This window comes from Brachycentrus maculatus, unplaced genomic scaffold (genome assembly GCF_059751285.1).
Source record: "Brachycentrus maculatus isolate JH-2025_06_01 unplaced genomic scaffold, ASM5975128v1 h1tg000261l, whole genome shotgun sequence".
Classification (NCBI taxonomy): domain Eukaryota; kingdom Metazoa; phylum Arthropoda; class Insecta; order Trichoptera; family Brachycentridae; genus Brachycentrus; species Brachycentrus maculatus.
In genome coordinates this window covers 731655-748829 of record NW_028281012.1, presented here as the reverse complement: position 1 = coordinate 748829, position 17175 = coordinate 731655, and the positions used below count along the sequence as shown (strand labels likewise).

At 35.2% G+C, this 17175-nt stretch overlaps 1 protein-coding gene across 2 annotated transcripts in view; it reads left to right on the top strand.

The window, feature by feature from the left end:
• Positions 1–1426: 1426 nt before the first annotated feature.
• Positions 1427–17175, top strand: part of LOC148305796 (uncharacterized) — an 82707-nt gene continuing 66958 nt past the window's right edge. For both annotated transcript variants that reach the window (XM_088266106.1, XM_088266105.1), the window contains exon 1: positions 1427–1566. The gene's annotated coding sequence lies outside the window, so the exon portion shown is untranslated. The remainder of the gene's footprint in view (positions 1567–17175) is intronic.

Here is a 17175-nt window from a genome sequence, read left to right as displayed (position 1 = left end):
AATATACAAAATAAATTGCAATAAAGTCTCGTATATCTTGATCTAAAAACAAAAAAAAAATTCTGGGGCACAATATCCCATTCCGCTCCACCCCGTTCTGCCCCAATATGTATGTTTGCATTTTATGTCGAATAAAACGGTTTTAGAAAATGTTTTACACATTTAATGTATTATATTACATGCAAGACTTCACGACGAAACACATGACTAAATAACATTTCAATAGAAGATAAAAATGACACGATATACCTCAGAAGACTACAGCAGCGATTTACAAATGGTGCGTGAATTTTGGTACGCTTGGAATATTACGATGTGGTGCAGTGTAGCACTGACACTAACTAAACGTAATGAGTTGCGGCTGGCTACTGAGCGATAAAATACAATTGTCTTGCATTCCCCACCACCCCACTATAGATGAGAGCTTTTTCCCGTTCCACCCCGAGTCCTCCTATATATATATATATATATATCCCGTTCAGTAAATGCTTAGTACAGACGGAGCCGGAATGCATATGGCAGCTGTATTTTTTTCTGTACTATCTCTGGTCCATCACGTTCACGTGTAAATTTTGAGATGACGAGGACTACTAATTGGTCAATATTATACCGCTCTTTCACATTTATGTGACGAACGTCAACATGAAATAACCCGGCTTAAGAAATTAATTAATAAAAATACATATTTATATATATATATATATATATATATATATATATATATATATATATATATATATATATAACAACGATTTCATTTTTGCCTTCTCATTTTTTACCATCACACAATATGTACTAATAAAATTAGTGTAAGCCCTTCCTTAATCAATGGCAAAGGTAGCGACCACGTTCACAATGATGCGCACTAACTAATAATCCTATTAATTATATAATTATGCGGCACTTAGGGTATTTTTGTCTACAATTAAGCACGGCGGCTCATTTGAGCCACAATGTTTATAAATACCTTATTTTGATTTCGAAGCGATATATCGAAGCGATATATCTAATTTCGCGTCATTTCGCAACATTCTTCTTCTTCTTTTTTTATGGCTTTTCACCGATCTTGGGTGTTATAGCCAGTGTCGAGTTATTATTTCCCCACGTTGGCAGAAAAGTCGAAATTGAACAGAATGTACCATGGACAATACAGAAAAAAATGGAAGCTGCGCCATTTGCATTCGTTTCGAAGATTCTGTGTGTGTGGATTTAGCATTATATATCTGGAGGACGCATCAAAGGTTTTGACGTTCTGGCAATATATTCCATAGAAAAGTCCTATTTTCTTGGCCATAAAGTACTCACCTAGCAGATACGGGACAGAAACTTTTTTTATTGGCGTGGTATTGGTCATCCTGGTATACGCCCTTCTAACTTTTCTAATGTTGGTGAAATTTATTGCAGAGTTGATTAGAACAACTTCGGTGCAGTTGGCCTTGTACACAAGGAAGGTGATGCCCGTGCATTTCGCATATTGAAGAATCGAATAGTTACTCTGTTTTAGAATAATAGTGACTGACAGTGAAAATGTGTATTTGTGACGGATTACTATCTACATTGAAATTGGTAAGTTAGAAGCATAATTTTATAAGATCTAAGTGAATTAAAAGGAAATTCCTGTCTACCGTTCTTTGGTACATGGTTGGCCAGACGGCCACTGTACTCGCGGACCATATAAACTGATTTTTTTGACTGACTTTGTTTTCTTTTGAATGGTGGATAAACCGGATTATTAAGATTATTATTTTTTACATTGCTTTTGTTTCTATACTCATACGATGCTATTGGACAAAGAGGCGAGTGTTTGCCATTGTTTGAATGCACGAAAGGTACAATAGGCAGGCCATTTCGTGGACGTCCCTGCACTCAAGTCTCGACATTCGTCTTGTCTATTTACGATACCTCTAAGATTTGTTGATGTTATTTCTTGCATTGTTTTTGCATTTTTATACAATTATTTTAGTCATTTGTAAGTTATATGTTATTTGACCTCACGCATACAACTTAAGTACCTACACATATACATATACTCACCATAATAAATGGTTCTGTTTGCTCGTAATCGATTTTATATTTTGGTATCCTAGGTTTTCGTAGAACTTTGGTTTCTCTTGTAGGTCTTCCTTATTTACAAATACCAATATGATTAATCTTAACACTGAAAATTCATTCTCTATATACTTCAGTGTCCGAGTCGATATGTCATGGAGGTGTCGAGTGTCCATTAAATACATTAATGGCGGCTGTGTAACTTTTTTTTAGTGAAAGGCGTTTTTTGAACATTTCTTTCTTTGGGATAGGATAGCATTTGAATCGTGTTGTTAATATTGTCATGTAGAATAATTAAACAAAATGCTTTAATTAAACTTAAAAATACCACCAAAACCTACATATTGACGTAGGTATGTATGTACTTTGATAAATGTAAACCATATGATTTACTGTAGTTATTTTTTATGAATAAATCAACTTTAATCTAAGATACCAATTTTCTCAAGGGACTGTACATGTTAGCAGTGTGCAGCTTAGAACAGCTAGTACAAGTACGAGTAAGCATATCCGAGCGCCGTCACTATTGCTGCTCTTATTATCACTTGACATACATGACATAACATGTTCATATTTTCGATATACTATGTACAGTACATAAACAAACAATCCCACTTGAACATAATGTGCGTGGTTGTAAATATTCTTTATGCTTATTGAAAAATAGGTGAATTTTTTCAAATCGATTTATTTTTCATTTAATGTTACTGTATTTCGTGAAATATGCATTCATTTATGTACGTATCTTCAAAACATAAACAACAACAAATCCCACATAGCCCATATGTTGTACAATACGTGTTATGGCATTTATTTATTTATCGGACAATTCATAAAGCTGTGTTTTTGTGAGAAATCACCTCAAGGGCACGTAGGTATGAATCTAGTTGGAATAAATTTAAATCAGAAAAAAAAGATAAATAAATAAAAAATAACATTTAGAAAAATATGTGAAATCACGTGCAGTAAAATAAAATAATAAGTTAACACGTAAATAAGAACAATGAAATCATGTTTTGAATTCAGCAATTTATGCAGATTTAATCCCTAATAACTAAACATTCGTCTGGCGGACTACGCAATTAAAAACGTGAAACTTAATCAAAACTATTTATTAAAAATAGGAACCGGTTACATGGCACTTAAGTTTGGTTTGTTCGGAATAAATGTAAGAGACATTTAATAATAAACTATATTCCGCACAGCTACTACATATCGCTCACTCCTTTCAAGAACGTCATAAATAAAAAATCGTCAATTTTCAGATGTGCATGTTTTCGGAATGCCCAGAAAATGTACTATATCCCAGCAAAAGAGGCATATTTTTAACTTAATATTTACCCGCTACAGGGCAGAAAGTGTTGTTTTTGCATTTTGAAGAAAAGGTATTGTGTAATTATTATTTTTAAATAAACTAAATATTTTTCAAATGTAGAAAAAACCTTCAGGTTTTATCTAAAAAGATCTGTTGCACAGTAAAAAGTTCAATAAGTGGCTTGATATTTATTTTTAATACATTGTATTATAGTTTTAAACATTAAAAACGTTCTCCTGAAAAATAAAGTATTTTGATTTATGACGTTCTTGAAAGGAGTGAGCGATATGTCAATATTGTGCGATCCACGAATGGCATTGTATCTACAAATATAGTTTTGTTATCTAAGGTTAAATTTCCCCGTGAAATTCATTTGTACACCGGAATACTCATCGGGCAAATGTCAATGACCTTCTGCAAGCCGTAAAATGGTAATTGGATAAGATAATCTACAATATGAATGGATTAAGCATTTCGTCAGTTTCCAAAGGCACAATTACAATAAGAAATCACTGCCATTCATGCGATTTACAACCCAATGCGTAAACACGTTCATTGAAGAGAGAAGTCTAGACACAACCCTCCCCGGGACGTCTTCGGAAGAATAATTGTATAATTTGGGGGCATTACGTCAAAATTACCCCTAAAATCTTCAGTCACTAAATAGGTTATTTATGTTTGGGTCTCTTCCGTCTTACTGAACGTTCGAACTGAAGGGCTTATAATAATAAGTAAACAAACATCTTTAAATAGGTTATTTAGCCACACGGCCCCCCTTGAAGTCACTACGGAAAGCCGTGACTGCCAAATTGCCCATTTTATTTTTGGTACTTACTTGGTCAAATTATAATAATACGGTTTACTGCAGAATTATGAAATTCTATTTTGTATATTAAAAGCATTGTCAACTTTGTGGTATGGTAATATAACACCCTTCTTATTCGGCTGTCCAAACTCAAAACACAGTAACGGACATTTTTTTTGTAGTACGTTTTTTTTTGCTTTTTTAGACTAAGTAGATTCTACTTAGTCCAAAAATGCAAAAAAAAAGTACTACAAAAAAAATGTCCCTTACTGTGTTTTAAGTTTGGACAGGCGTATTATTCATCTTTCAATTTGTATAATACCACTTTAACCCATCGGCCTATCAGCCGCCAACCGTTGGCGGTAGGTATCTTTTTACATTTGCACATCAGCCGCCGTTTAAGCCACGCCCCCATTCGTGGTAGTTCATATTATAAAGATACTTTCGTGTGATATCTACAAATCAGTAAAGAAAGCTTTTTGTAATGCATTATTTCTTAAAATTTTAATACAAATTTACTGACGACACTTGACCAAAGATGTCCCTGTAAGGATAAAATTATCCTTTTGACTGAAATATCAACTAAAATCAGTGAGAAATCAAAACTGTACATCCCAGGAGTAATGTTTTATTGAGTTATTTTTTCAAGTTCTCATGTCAATTTATCACATTCCTGATAAAATACGTGCATAATAGTTATATGTACCATATTTATCGGTAAAACAGTAAAAGTTATAATTTCATTAAATTTATTTAATTATTAAAACTCGGTTGAATTTGAACACCGTTGGCACCGCAGCCACGCGCGCGGTGTCATTGGTCGGCTGTTGGACCGCGCACTTAACATCAAATGTTTAGTGCGCGGTATCTTTTTCTACATTAAAGATTATTTCTATGTTTGTTCTCGTTTTATCAGGTGCAAAATATTAGCGCCCCCTTGTTTGACAACCCATATCACCTCCCTTCCGGGCGGGGCAATTTTCTTACTTGCGGGGATACAAACAATTAGTGTCTTTATATACATGTTTTAAAAAAAACTGATATGTGGATGGGTTAGTAAGCACTAATTCGTGACTACCGGTTTCGGAATAATCATTCCATCATCACGTCATTAAAATGAAAATTATTACCGTCTGCCATTTATACCAAAATAAAATTTTGAAAGAGAGGAAGAAGACTGATTCATTTGTTGATTCATTTTAATGACCTGATGATGGAATGATTATTCCGAAACCGGTAGTCACGAATTAGTGCTTATTAAAGTGGTATTACACAAAGTGAACGATGCATGATAAGCAGAGTGATATGTAATTCTGTCTTATGTGTCTAATGTATCTTCACCCAGAATGTATGTATTTTTTGATGTGTCGCCTGATTGGCTGTCAATGTATCGAGACCGTTAAATGATATTTTAAATCCAATAAATGTAATATTATTTTTGAGTTGAATGGAGAGTTAATTGGTCCGGGTAAGATAACCCGTGGAGTACCTCGGGGTTCTAAGATAAATATAAGGGTACATACCTACATACTATTTTGTGGGAAAGGAAGAATTTATTGACATGGCTATATTTTAGAGAATTAATATTTTAAAGCTTATACAATTGTTGGTAATATTATTTTTAAGAATTTTTATATGTAGATGTAATTATTAGTTTATCAATAACGCATCATGCAAGCGTTTACATAGAGAGAGATGATGTACAGTAATATAAATAGAAAAGAAAATAAATATAAGGGTACATACCTACATCCCCCATTAGCTACTGTTGTCTCCCATAAATTATTGCTGCACGTGTTAATAAAACTGTCACTTAGAATTGTATAGCTACATAAGGACCGTAGTCCATTTGATCTTCACATTCGTTTGATAATGCCCTAACAAGGCGAAACAATTGTCACAATATAATTTTTTCTGTGTTTTTTGTTAATAAAATACAACTTAGTAGACTCAAAAAATCTGTGTTTGATTTAAAATTAATACATAAATTAAAATGGAGTTCTACAAATTAAACGCCAAATCAATAAATAAAGACAACTTAGTTTGTAGTAAGGTCCTAGCAATATATTGTAATGAAATTACATATCGCTCACTCCTTTCAAGAACGTCATAAATCAAAAAACTTGATTTTTCAGGAGAACGTTTTTAAAGTTTAATAATATAATACAATGTATTAAAAATAAATATCAAGCCACTTACTGAACTTTTTACTGTGCAACAGATCTTTTAAAGTAAAACCTGAAGGTTTTTTCTCCATTTGAAAAATATTTAGTTTATTTTAAAAAATAATTAAACAATACCTTTTCTTCAAAATGCAAAAACAACACTTTCTGCCCTGTGGCGGGTAAATATTAAGTTAAAAATATGCCGCTTCTGCTGGGATATAGTAATTTTTTTGGACATTCCGAAAACATGCCCAACTGAAAATTGAAGAATTTTGATTTATGACGTTCTTGAAAGGAGTGAGCGATATGTGACATATGTATGTATATTATATGTTTAAATGAATAAATATTAGCCAATAATGGAAAATGGTAGATATACAGTAATAATGAAATGATGATCCTATCATAATAATAATTAGGTTTAGAACGCATTTTAACGATATGTCTGCGCCATAACCTCCCATTTTAAGACATAACATAGAATTCAATTAAATAAAGGTCTAGTCATGCGTAAAGTAGCGTAATCTTGTAAACACTAAAACAAAAGAATACTGTTTTCACTGTACTTTGAAAGACCTTTGGTCTCTCTCTTAGGGTGTTTGTGCACTACGGAATTTTACCGTCCGGCAGTCCGGTTTTGAAAAATGAAAGCGACTACGACAGTGCGTGATCGAATTTACGCACAACGTGTTCACGCACCGATCCGAAGAAAGATGGACCAAAGCACAAGCCAATTCAAGCGAATCATCGTTTTAAAACGCTAACTGACGTGCCGGACGGTAAAATTCCGTGTAATTCCGTGTAGTGCACAAACGCCATTACCCACTCTTAGGGTAAATAAAAATTAACCCAAATATTATAAAAGCTTGTTGCGCCGTTTGTACTTTTATGTATTAATATTTTCAATCTCTCGCGAATTTATTTGACGACTCCTGGACGTCAGTAATTTAACTAACGAAGCTGATGATTTCGAACAGATGAAAGTAGGATACTGGTTAATCTTTGTATGGATTTTCCGTTACAGAGTTAAACTTTTAGGGATCACTCAATGCGCGCAAATGGCATTTAACCAACATTAAAAAAGTAATTAATAATATATCGATATATCGGCTGAATAATATTGCTGGAAACAGAGTGAATGGTGCACTGAAATCAGTTATAGCTTATAAAAACCTATCAGCGGAAGCTAAACTGGCAGTACACAACGGAGTCCTGGTTCCAACTCTAATGTATGAAAGTGAAACATGGAGCTGGCAAAAGAAGGATGAAAGTAGACTGAATGCAGTCGAAATGCGATCTCTCAGAAGAATGTGCGACAAAACGATGTATGATAGATGTTCGAATAGTGACATAAGGAAGGAATGCAAAGCTGAGATAAGTATTATCGATAAAATTAAGAAAGGTGTGTTGAGATGGTTTGAACATGAAGAACGAATGAGTGAGGAAAGAACAAATTTATAAGGCGAATTTAATTGAAAAAAGGAGCAGAGGAAGACCGAGAAAAAACTTGGCAGGTATGCCAAATACATGAAAGCGGTTAGGTTAGGAGTCGGAAGAATCGGCGGGTATGTATGAGGAGATGCATGAACGTGGAAGACGCGAAGAATGTTTGCAAAGACAGAGTGGTGTGTCGTCCTATTCTCTCTGCCTACCCCTGCGGGGAAGCGGCGTGATGGTTAGTTAGTTTTGGTTGCAGTAGGGAGCCGTAGCGGCCAAATGATAGATCCTGAACGTTGAAATGATGCTTTGATCCGGTCGGTGTCTTAATAAGGTGGAGAAGGGCGTTTTTACGAGTTCATTTAAGTCCAGTCAAATGGATGGCCTGGCGCTAAATGTATTATTTCAGGGTATTTACCCCCCCCCCCCCCCCCTGATGAACCAGCCTGTAATGTAACCGGCTGTGTAGTAGAACGGGGCATTTCTATTTGGGAAATATCAGATTTAACCAGCCCTGCGCTCCAGACTATCGGATCTTGGAGTGGAATATATTAGATAGTGTACACACATCAGTCAAAGAGCTCAGGGCGAGGGAAATAAATGCGTAGGAATATTAGAATAGCACCGATGGCTAATTGATACCGGTAATCGTCTAGCTTTCGAAGTTTTAAACTGCTGATTTGTATGAGTCCCTCGGGGATTGGAGCAATTAATTAAATCAATGCGTGATTATAAGAACACGTTAGAAGAACCACTCCTGTAGAATAGGAAATCTTAGATTAGCATACATTATGTATGCTCTTTGGTCAGCGGATCGGGTTGATTGATCGCGCCTTCTCCCCTCCCCCTCTCCTCCCCACGCTGCCAATATTTTACGATACTCCGACGCAGAGCGAGAGGTGTATATCTCACGTCCATTGCAGGTTCGGCACATTCCCCGGTGTCTTGTAACTGTACATCAATTTTCTCGTCTTGTCGGTATGGGTTTTCCGTCTGAGCTTGCCATCAGTGGTTTATCGTATTATCAAAATGAAATATACACCATTTTGTAGATAATTTGATGGTGATCATTTTTGCCTTTGGCAGTTTCCTTATAACTCAAACGGTTTAGCGGGAAAAACCCGGACAGGGACTCATTTAGGCGTGGTAGACTTCGAAGGGATGCTTCTAAGGTCCTTATAACACATCGCTCACTCCTTTCAACGTCATATATATATATTTAAAAAAAACTTGATTTTTCAGGAGATCGTTTTTAAAGTTTTAAAATATGATAAAATGTATTAAAAATAAATATCAAGCCACTTATTAAACTTTTGACTGTGCAACAGATCTTTTTAGGTAAAACCTGAAGGTTTTTTCTCCATTTGAAAAATGTTAAGTATATTAACAAAAAAAAAAGAACAATACTTTTTTGTTCTAAATGCAAAAACAACACTTTCTGCCCTGTAGCGGGTAAATATTAAGTCAAAAATATGCCTGTTTTGCTGGGATATAGTACATTTTCTAAGCATTCCGAAAACATGCAAAATTGACGAATTTTATATACGACGTTGTTGAAAGGAGTGAGCGACATGTCAAAAATCAAAACTATTAAAAAAAGAGATTGATGTCTAATTCTCCTGGACTATTCAGTTTCAAATGATTGACTGTCTTACATTCACGATCCTTATTGATGCTTTCGTGTTTGGGTATGTTGTGCTGATTGCGCATTATATTGGTGCTGAGAATGTGGAGTTTGGGCTTATTGGACAAATTATTATACAAGTGTCGTATATTTAGTAGATCGATCAAAAAAAGCTGACCATTTATCTAAAAATGTTTATTATTTATTTTTATTAAACACGCAATTTGGGAATTTAGTTCTTAAAAATAATAACATCCAAATGTTAACCCTCGCGTTCGCTGCATTTATTTAGTAGAACATTAATATTTCTTACGACAGCTCGGCAGATGAACTTCGTGATGGCTCCCATTTCGTGACGAACATTTTCTTTCAAATGCGCCAGGGAAGTCGGTTTATTAGGGATAACTTTAGGTTTGGATATAATCCCACAGAAAAAAGTCCATAGGAGTTAATCTGGACTGCGTGGAGGCCAATTTATGCCACCTCTCCTGGAGATGGTTCGCTAGGGACAATTTCCAGTGTGTGACGTTGCTCCGTTCTGTTGGAACCATAAGGGCTGATAACCTCGCGGCCCATACGGTCACTTTACGATCCGAGTTTCTCCAGGGTATGCTTGGCTACAATAGTTTAGAGACTAGGAGGAATGTGTATTTGATTACGCATTTTTTTCGATTGTTGCGTGGTATGATCGATAATCATCAAATTATCCGGAGCATTGGTCTGTATGTTTCCGATAGTTACCTAAGACAGCGTCGGCATAGATTGTTTCACATTCCTATACACAAGACCAACCTGCCGATGGTTATGCCTGTAGGAAGAGCTACCGCTATGTTGAACAATATCACATTGGATATTGATCTGTTCCATGTGTCCGAAGGAGTTTTCCGAAGCGGGATTCTTCTACACATTTAACAAGAGTCTTTATGCTTACTTTTTTATTTGTTTTTTTTTTTTAATGTATACGCCTTAAATGTTAGCTTGTAATGTATATATTAATTATTGAATAAATTGAATTGAATTGAATTGAAATTGAATTTAGGCGAATGAAGGGTTTCTGGTGCTTGTGTTTCGGATTCGTTGCACTCCAGTAGCGGCAGTTCTGCTTATTTAATAATAATAATATTGGATGATTTATATGGCGCCATTTTCGTAAAATACTACCTCAAGGGCGCTTGTACAGAATGGATTATGATATGGAAATGATAATGATAAAAAATAAATTAAAGAAAACGTCGTCAATCCGCTGAGTCTGAAGGGGGGAAAGTAGTCTTCTCGGTCTTCTTGGGCTGGAGCATTCCACTTATTTAAAAAAAAAAACACTTATTCACTGATTAAAATAACTGGAGAGAAATGTTTCACATATAAAACTGACCCTTGAAATTAGTAAATAGAGTGTTTTTAAATAAACCACTCCCCTAATTGTCATAGGTTGGGATAGCAGGTAGTAAGTAGTAGGTAAAATCCATCAAAGTACGATACAATACGAAAAGATCGCAAGAATTCTAGTCGCAGTATTTAAAGGCATAAACTAATTCTGTATGGGGTGCCTAATATAGGGTCCGCCATCTAAAGTTTTTTTTTTCAACTAGTGCTTATTTCGTGAATGGTAACACTTAGCTCATGTCTGATTTGACAGATAATTAGTTTTATCCTTCCGCTGAGCGAATATGGTTGTGTATACGCTTGAACAACGCTGGAAAATATTGCGACATTACTTTGAAAATCATGGTAATGTTGCAGAATGTGTGCGAAAATTGCGTACGGTTTTTGGAAGAAGAGAAGCACCGTCAGCTCCGTATGTTCGTTATCTTGTGAAAAAAGTGAAAGAAACTGGCATCCTCATCGATAAACCAAAGCGTGAAAAGCCAAAAACAGTGCGTACACCCGAGAATATCGATGTTGTGGCAGAAAGTGTGCGTGAAGCGCCATCAACATCAATTCACCGTCGTTCTCAACAATTGAACATTTCGGAGACATCATTGAGACGAATTTTGCATAAAGACCTTGGTATGACGCCATACAAAGTCCAATTGGTTCAGGAGTTGAAGCCAACTGACCATCCAATGCGTTTTCGCTTCGCTGAGTGGGCCTGCGATCGACTTACAGAAGATGCCGATTTTGCCAAAAAAATCATCTTTTCGGATGAAGCTCATTTTGATCTTGGCGGGTATGTAAACAAGCAAAATTGTCGTATTTGGGGCACAGAAAACCCGCACGCATACATTGAAAAGCCGGTACACCCAAAACGAGTCACTGTTTGGTGCGGATTTTGGTCCAGAGGCATAATTGGGCCATTTTTCTTTGAAAATGAGCAAGGAGTGGCCGTTACAGTCAATGGCGATCGTTATCGGGCCATGTTGAACGGATTTTTGTTCACAAAAATTGAAGAGGAGGATATTGGCAACATTTGGTTTCAACAGGACGGCGCTACGTGCCACACAGCCGAAGCTAGTTAGTTTTTTTTTTATAGCATTTTCAAAAAAAAAAAGTTATTTGGCGGACCCTTTACATTTGGCCAGGGCTGTATATTTATAATTTGTAACTATCGCATACTTGCTACCTTTTTCATTATTTATTTTAGTTTAATCTAAAACTACCTTTTTTGTAATTGTAGATTCAAAATGTTTTTTTTCTTTATCTGACAACGTCTAGAGTGGAAGAAATAACTGATAAGGTTTATTGAGATATGAAGTTTTATCTTCGTACAGTCCAGTCGCCACCAAATTTAAGAACAAAATGATGTACGCATATGTAATGTACCTACACGAAAAAAGGTTATCGATCGACAATAGATTTTTGTCACGATGTTGGTTTATTGGCTAATAAATTAATATGAAAAATAACAAGATTATCAATAACGTTCTTATTGAAATCTGTTGAGTACTAAGGGAGATTCAAATATCTCAAGTTTAAACCTTAATGGTTTAAACTTGATATATTAGAATAAAACGAAAAACGTGCGTTCGCATACGTCATCAAATTTCCGTCATCGAACGTTTTATGACGTCATATGGTTTATTGTCTATGGTTTATAGAGCTGTAATAGTAGTAGTGTGGATTGTTTGTTAACCACTACACTATCATTTGTGTTATACAAATATGAGTGGTGGGGGGGGGGTGGGAGGGTGAACCATAGACATCCACAAATAGAGCCGCCAATAATTTAGCAATATTACCAATATTAACATAATTTCATCGTTTCTGTGACGTCATTCATTACCAACTTACGAAAACAACGTATTTCCGTTGGCGAATATTCCACAAGAAAATGATGAATGAAAATATTGATTATATCGCCTGTTATGACCACAAAACGAGTCTAATAAATCCTTTTAGAGGTTAAATTAGAAATTCCTCCCGTCTGATAATGACCTATTATCTACATAAATTTATTTGTTTTTAGGGTAAAGTTACCCATTGTTCAATATTGACCGAATTACAGACATTCAATATTGTGGCAGCAATGTTTCCAGTTCACTTAATTTAATCGCTTATGAATCGCTGATGAAGCTTAAGTTATGTGTTTTGAATGAGGTGAATGTAGATCTGGATGTAAAATATTATTAGATTTGAAAATTATGGAACAGGTAAAAATGAGATGTTCGCCTTCGTGGTGTGATGGTCAGCACGCTGGGCTACCGTACTGGAGGTCCCGGGTTCGGGGGGGGGGTCAAATAAATATAAGTGATTTTTTCACTCTAATATTTATTCAATACTATCCTGGACTGGTACCTGAAACAGAGGGCCTTTCCTTCATGTGTTAACGATCAAGATAATACTGCGTTTATATGATGCAGTACCCTATTCACCATCGGGTGAGGATAAGAGTTAAAAAAATAATTTTGGTTGGCTCGGTTTTACTTTGCAATAAGCCCCCCCAATGCACAAAAAGTTCAGTAAATAAATAATTACCTGCTATTTTCAAAATATCACTGCGTAAACGTGGAAGAAGCGAATGTTTGCAGTGACAGGGTGGTGTGGCATTCTATTCTCTCTGCCTACCCGTACGGGTAATCGGATCGATAGTTGGTTAGTTATTTTTCTGGCAGGTTTTTTTTGTATGGGAATTGCATTTATTATTTTACCTTGCTTATCGTGTACAATGTTTATTAAAAGGTTAAATCCAGCAGGTAATGGTTTATCAAGCAGGTTAAAATTGTAAAGGAAGTAACTACTACTACCATCACGCCGTTTCTCCGCAGGGGTAGGCAGAGAAGATGGAGCACCACACTCTTCTGTCCTGACATACACTCCTCAGTCTTTTATGCCCTCCGATTACGCTGACTTTTGACACTACCAGAATTTAGATTCTGATAGATCTGATCGTGCCAATGTCTTTTTCGGCCGTCTTCGTTCTGTTCTCCCGCTCACATTCGCCACATATATTTTCTTAGTCACACTATGGTTATCCATTCGCTCACCGTGTCCATAACACCTTAAAGAATTCTCTTCAATCTTTTAAATTATCCCTTGTTCAGCCTTAAATTCTTTCTTATATCTTCGTTTTTAATTACGTCATACAATGATCTTTCCATACACTCGTCTGAGGGAGCGCATTTCAACAGCGTATGTATATGAATAGTACCAAAAATGTTGAATAATGATTTTAGTTAGATAAAATGGATTGTCTCCGCCTCCGTGGTGTAATGGTTATCGTTTTTAGCTACGGTGCTGAAGGTCGCGGGTTTTATTCCCGGGGGGGAGGGGGTGAAAATAAATATTGGTGATTTTACTTTCTATTGTAATATTACCCTGGACTGGTCCCTGAAGCGCAGAAGTGATCACCTAGCTTTCATTAAAGTAAACATCAAGATAACACTGCGTCAGTAAGATGCAGTGCCCTATGCACCATTGTGTGCAGATAAGAGTTAGAAGAAGAAGAAATAATGGTTTTATGTTTAAATTGTTATACCCATGGATTAAAATCGCTTTTTTTGTTGTTTGTTTTTACCGTTATTTTATTGAAGATTTTTGGACAAAATCTTCTTCTTCTTCTTCTTCCATGTTCGCTCCCTAGGTGGAGCATATGGCCAACACGAGTCGTCTCCAAGTCACTCTGTCACGCGCCATCTCCTTGGCTTCCTCCCAGGTCAGTCCGGCGTCTCGAAGTTCCGCTGAGTATAGTCGGTGAATGGTCGTCAGCGGCCTTCCGGGGCGCCGGAATCCTCGGGGTTGGAAGAAGAGACATGAGGGGTTGATGCCCTCAGGTGGCATTCTAAGGACATGTCCCAACCATGTCCACCTTCTTCTCTTCAGGACTTCCAGTATGAGGGGCTTTTGAGTTCTTAAAAAACACAAAATCTTCACGTGTCACAAAATCTTTTTTTTACGAAGACAGTAAAACCAAATAACTTTGTTAAGGCCATAGTCGCAAATACAGAATTCAAGTCTTACCGCGCACGATTTTTTTAAAGAATGGAAATTGTTTTTTTGTGGTTTAAAGAATATATGTAGAAAAAAATTAACTCCTTACCTTTTAATAAGTCTTTGATTTTCAAAACCATATAATTATTGCGAAGAAAAAATTCTTCTTTTAATACAACAACGGTGTTTTGAAGAAAGAAAACAATTGTAAAATGTTACCTGAATGGATTTTTTGTTTGTTTTTTAGTATAAAGAAAAATTAATTAACTCCTTACCTTTTAATAACTCTTATTTTCAAAACCATATAATTATTTCGGAGAAAAAATTATATTTTCAATACAACAAAGGAATTTTACGAAGAAAAAAATTAAGTTGCGACTTATCGGATACTGGGCCTAAACAAACATATAGCATTTACAACATTTTGAGTGTGTCCAAATACTTGTTCACAAATCTGGATTATCTCCAATTATAGGATTTATTTTTCATATTATTTTTTGACATTTCAAGATGAAGTAATCTCAATATGAAAGTCTGGGCATTTACGGGGCTGACGACCGTCATAGGCTGGTTTAAGTGATCACTTTACACACGTGTAACATTCACCAATTCTACCCATTATTGACAACCACATTACTTTCTTGGAAGTTCTATATATATATATATATATATATATATATATATATATATGAACCAATTTTGAAACATTGTTCATGAATCATTAGAACTTCACTATTGGTACGATGAAAAGAAGCTTTTTATGGAGTAGAAACTCTTTTATTAGTATGAGAGGTCCGGATCCTGGATTATAATCACATATATGAGCTAGAAAATTTCATTTTCATTTTTATTATTTTAGCTTATAATTTGACCAGTTAATTTTCAACATTTAGAGTGTATCTGTTTTTTAATATTTCTTTTCTATAGTTGTTTAACAAGGATTGTGATTGAAATGCCCACACGCAGTCTCAAATTTTTATCTTTTATTATTATTCACAATAGGTTTTCTTAATTCCCACTCGACGAAATAATGTCCCATGTGTCAGTCTAATTTATTGCGGTATGGAGACGAAAATTGGCAGCCGTCAATTGTAAATGGTTCAATAATGGTTCATTTACTCTCCATTGATTGAGTTTCTGGCTGTTGGAGCAACACAAAGCGCTATTGTTTATGAGAAGGGAACAGCAAGGCAATAAAATATGGACGGAATCTGTCATCAGTCGTCAGCTTGAATTTCAGGGTGTTAGGCAGCCATGCTGTCAATGAGTCTCTGTATTCACCTAGTAATAATATTTTATTACACAACGCCCCAGACGTAATTTATTTCTTAACTATAGCCCGAGTTTCGTCAGCTCTAATAAATTATAAAATCTTTTTTAACACGTCAACCCTTTCCGGCAAAACATCGTAAACCTTTTGCTGTAGTAAATTTGCTCTATAAACTATGTTGAACTATGGCAATCGGTATCAATTATAGCCTTTTTTGGTCATCGTCGACTTCCACCGGACGTCCAGAGCGCTCTTCGTTTTTTAATGAAAAATCAGCCGAACGAAATTTGGCGAACTATTTCTTCTTCTTCTTTTTGTAGATCCTAGGGATCTGTTTGTGCCTCCGCATGTCGCTCTTGGGATGTTGACTCCCAGCTGTCTTTCCATTAACTATTTCCATGAACTATTTCTACGATTAAAAATAATAATAAGTAAATACGGGAATTAGTGAAATCTGCAATTTATAATAATAAATAACTCTTATTTGGAGATGCGATGTGTTTATATTCCTATGTATAATTCAATGCATAATGCGGCTCCAAAATAAAATTAATAATAAAGATATGCATTCCAGACAAATGAGCCGATAGACGCATCAAGTAAAGACATCAACCAGCAAACTTAATTACTTGACAGAATCGTTTGTATATATTTTTTTCATCGTATCACAGTTTCATACTTTCAAAAAATCGTCCTTGCTGTGGTACTTTACTAAAATACCTCTATTTTACATTTTTTTAATCCTTTATTATTATTATAAAAATACTATTATGACCTTTCCATAGGCTAAAGGACAAGTCGTTGACTGAAGATAAGGGGGTCAATCTACTTGTATTATCGTTCAGTATTATTCTAGATTTATTTTGCTTGTTTATGCACTTCAATTGACTAATATATTAAATAATATGTTATCGTGACTTTAATGTACAAAGGAACATGTAATTAATTGATTCAACATTATTGCGCCATTATTATAAGATTAATTGACCTTGTTTTATCATAATGATGTTGAATGCATCGTAACACGTGTTAAAATTAATTTTCATTTATTATCTATTACCAAGTATATAAGTACATATTTACCGTCTTATTTAGTATTTAATTAACTTTTTCGAATCTTGTAGCTTTATCTGTACTTTGCTGGCT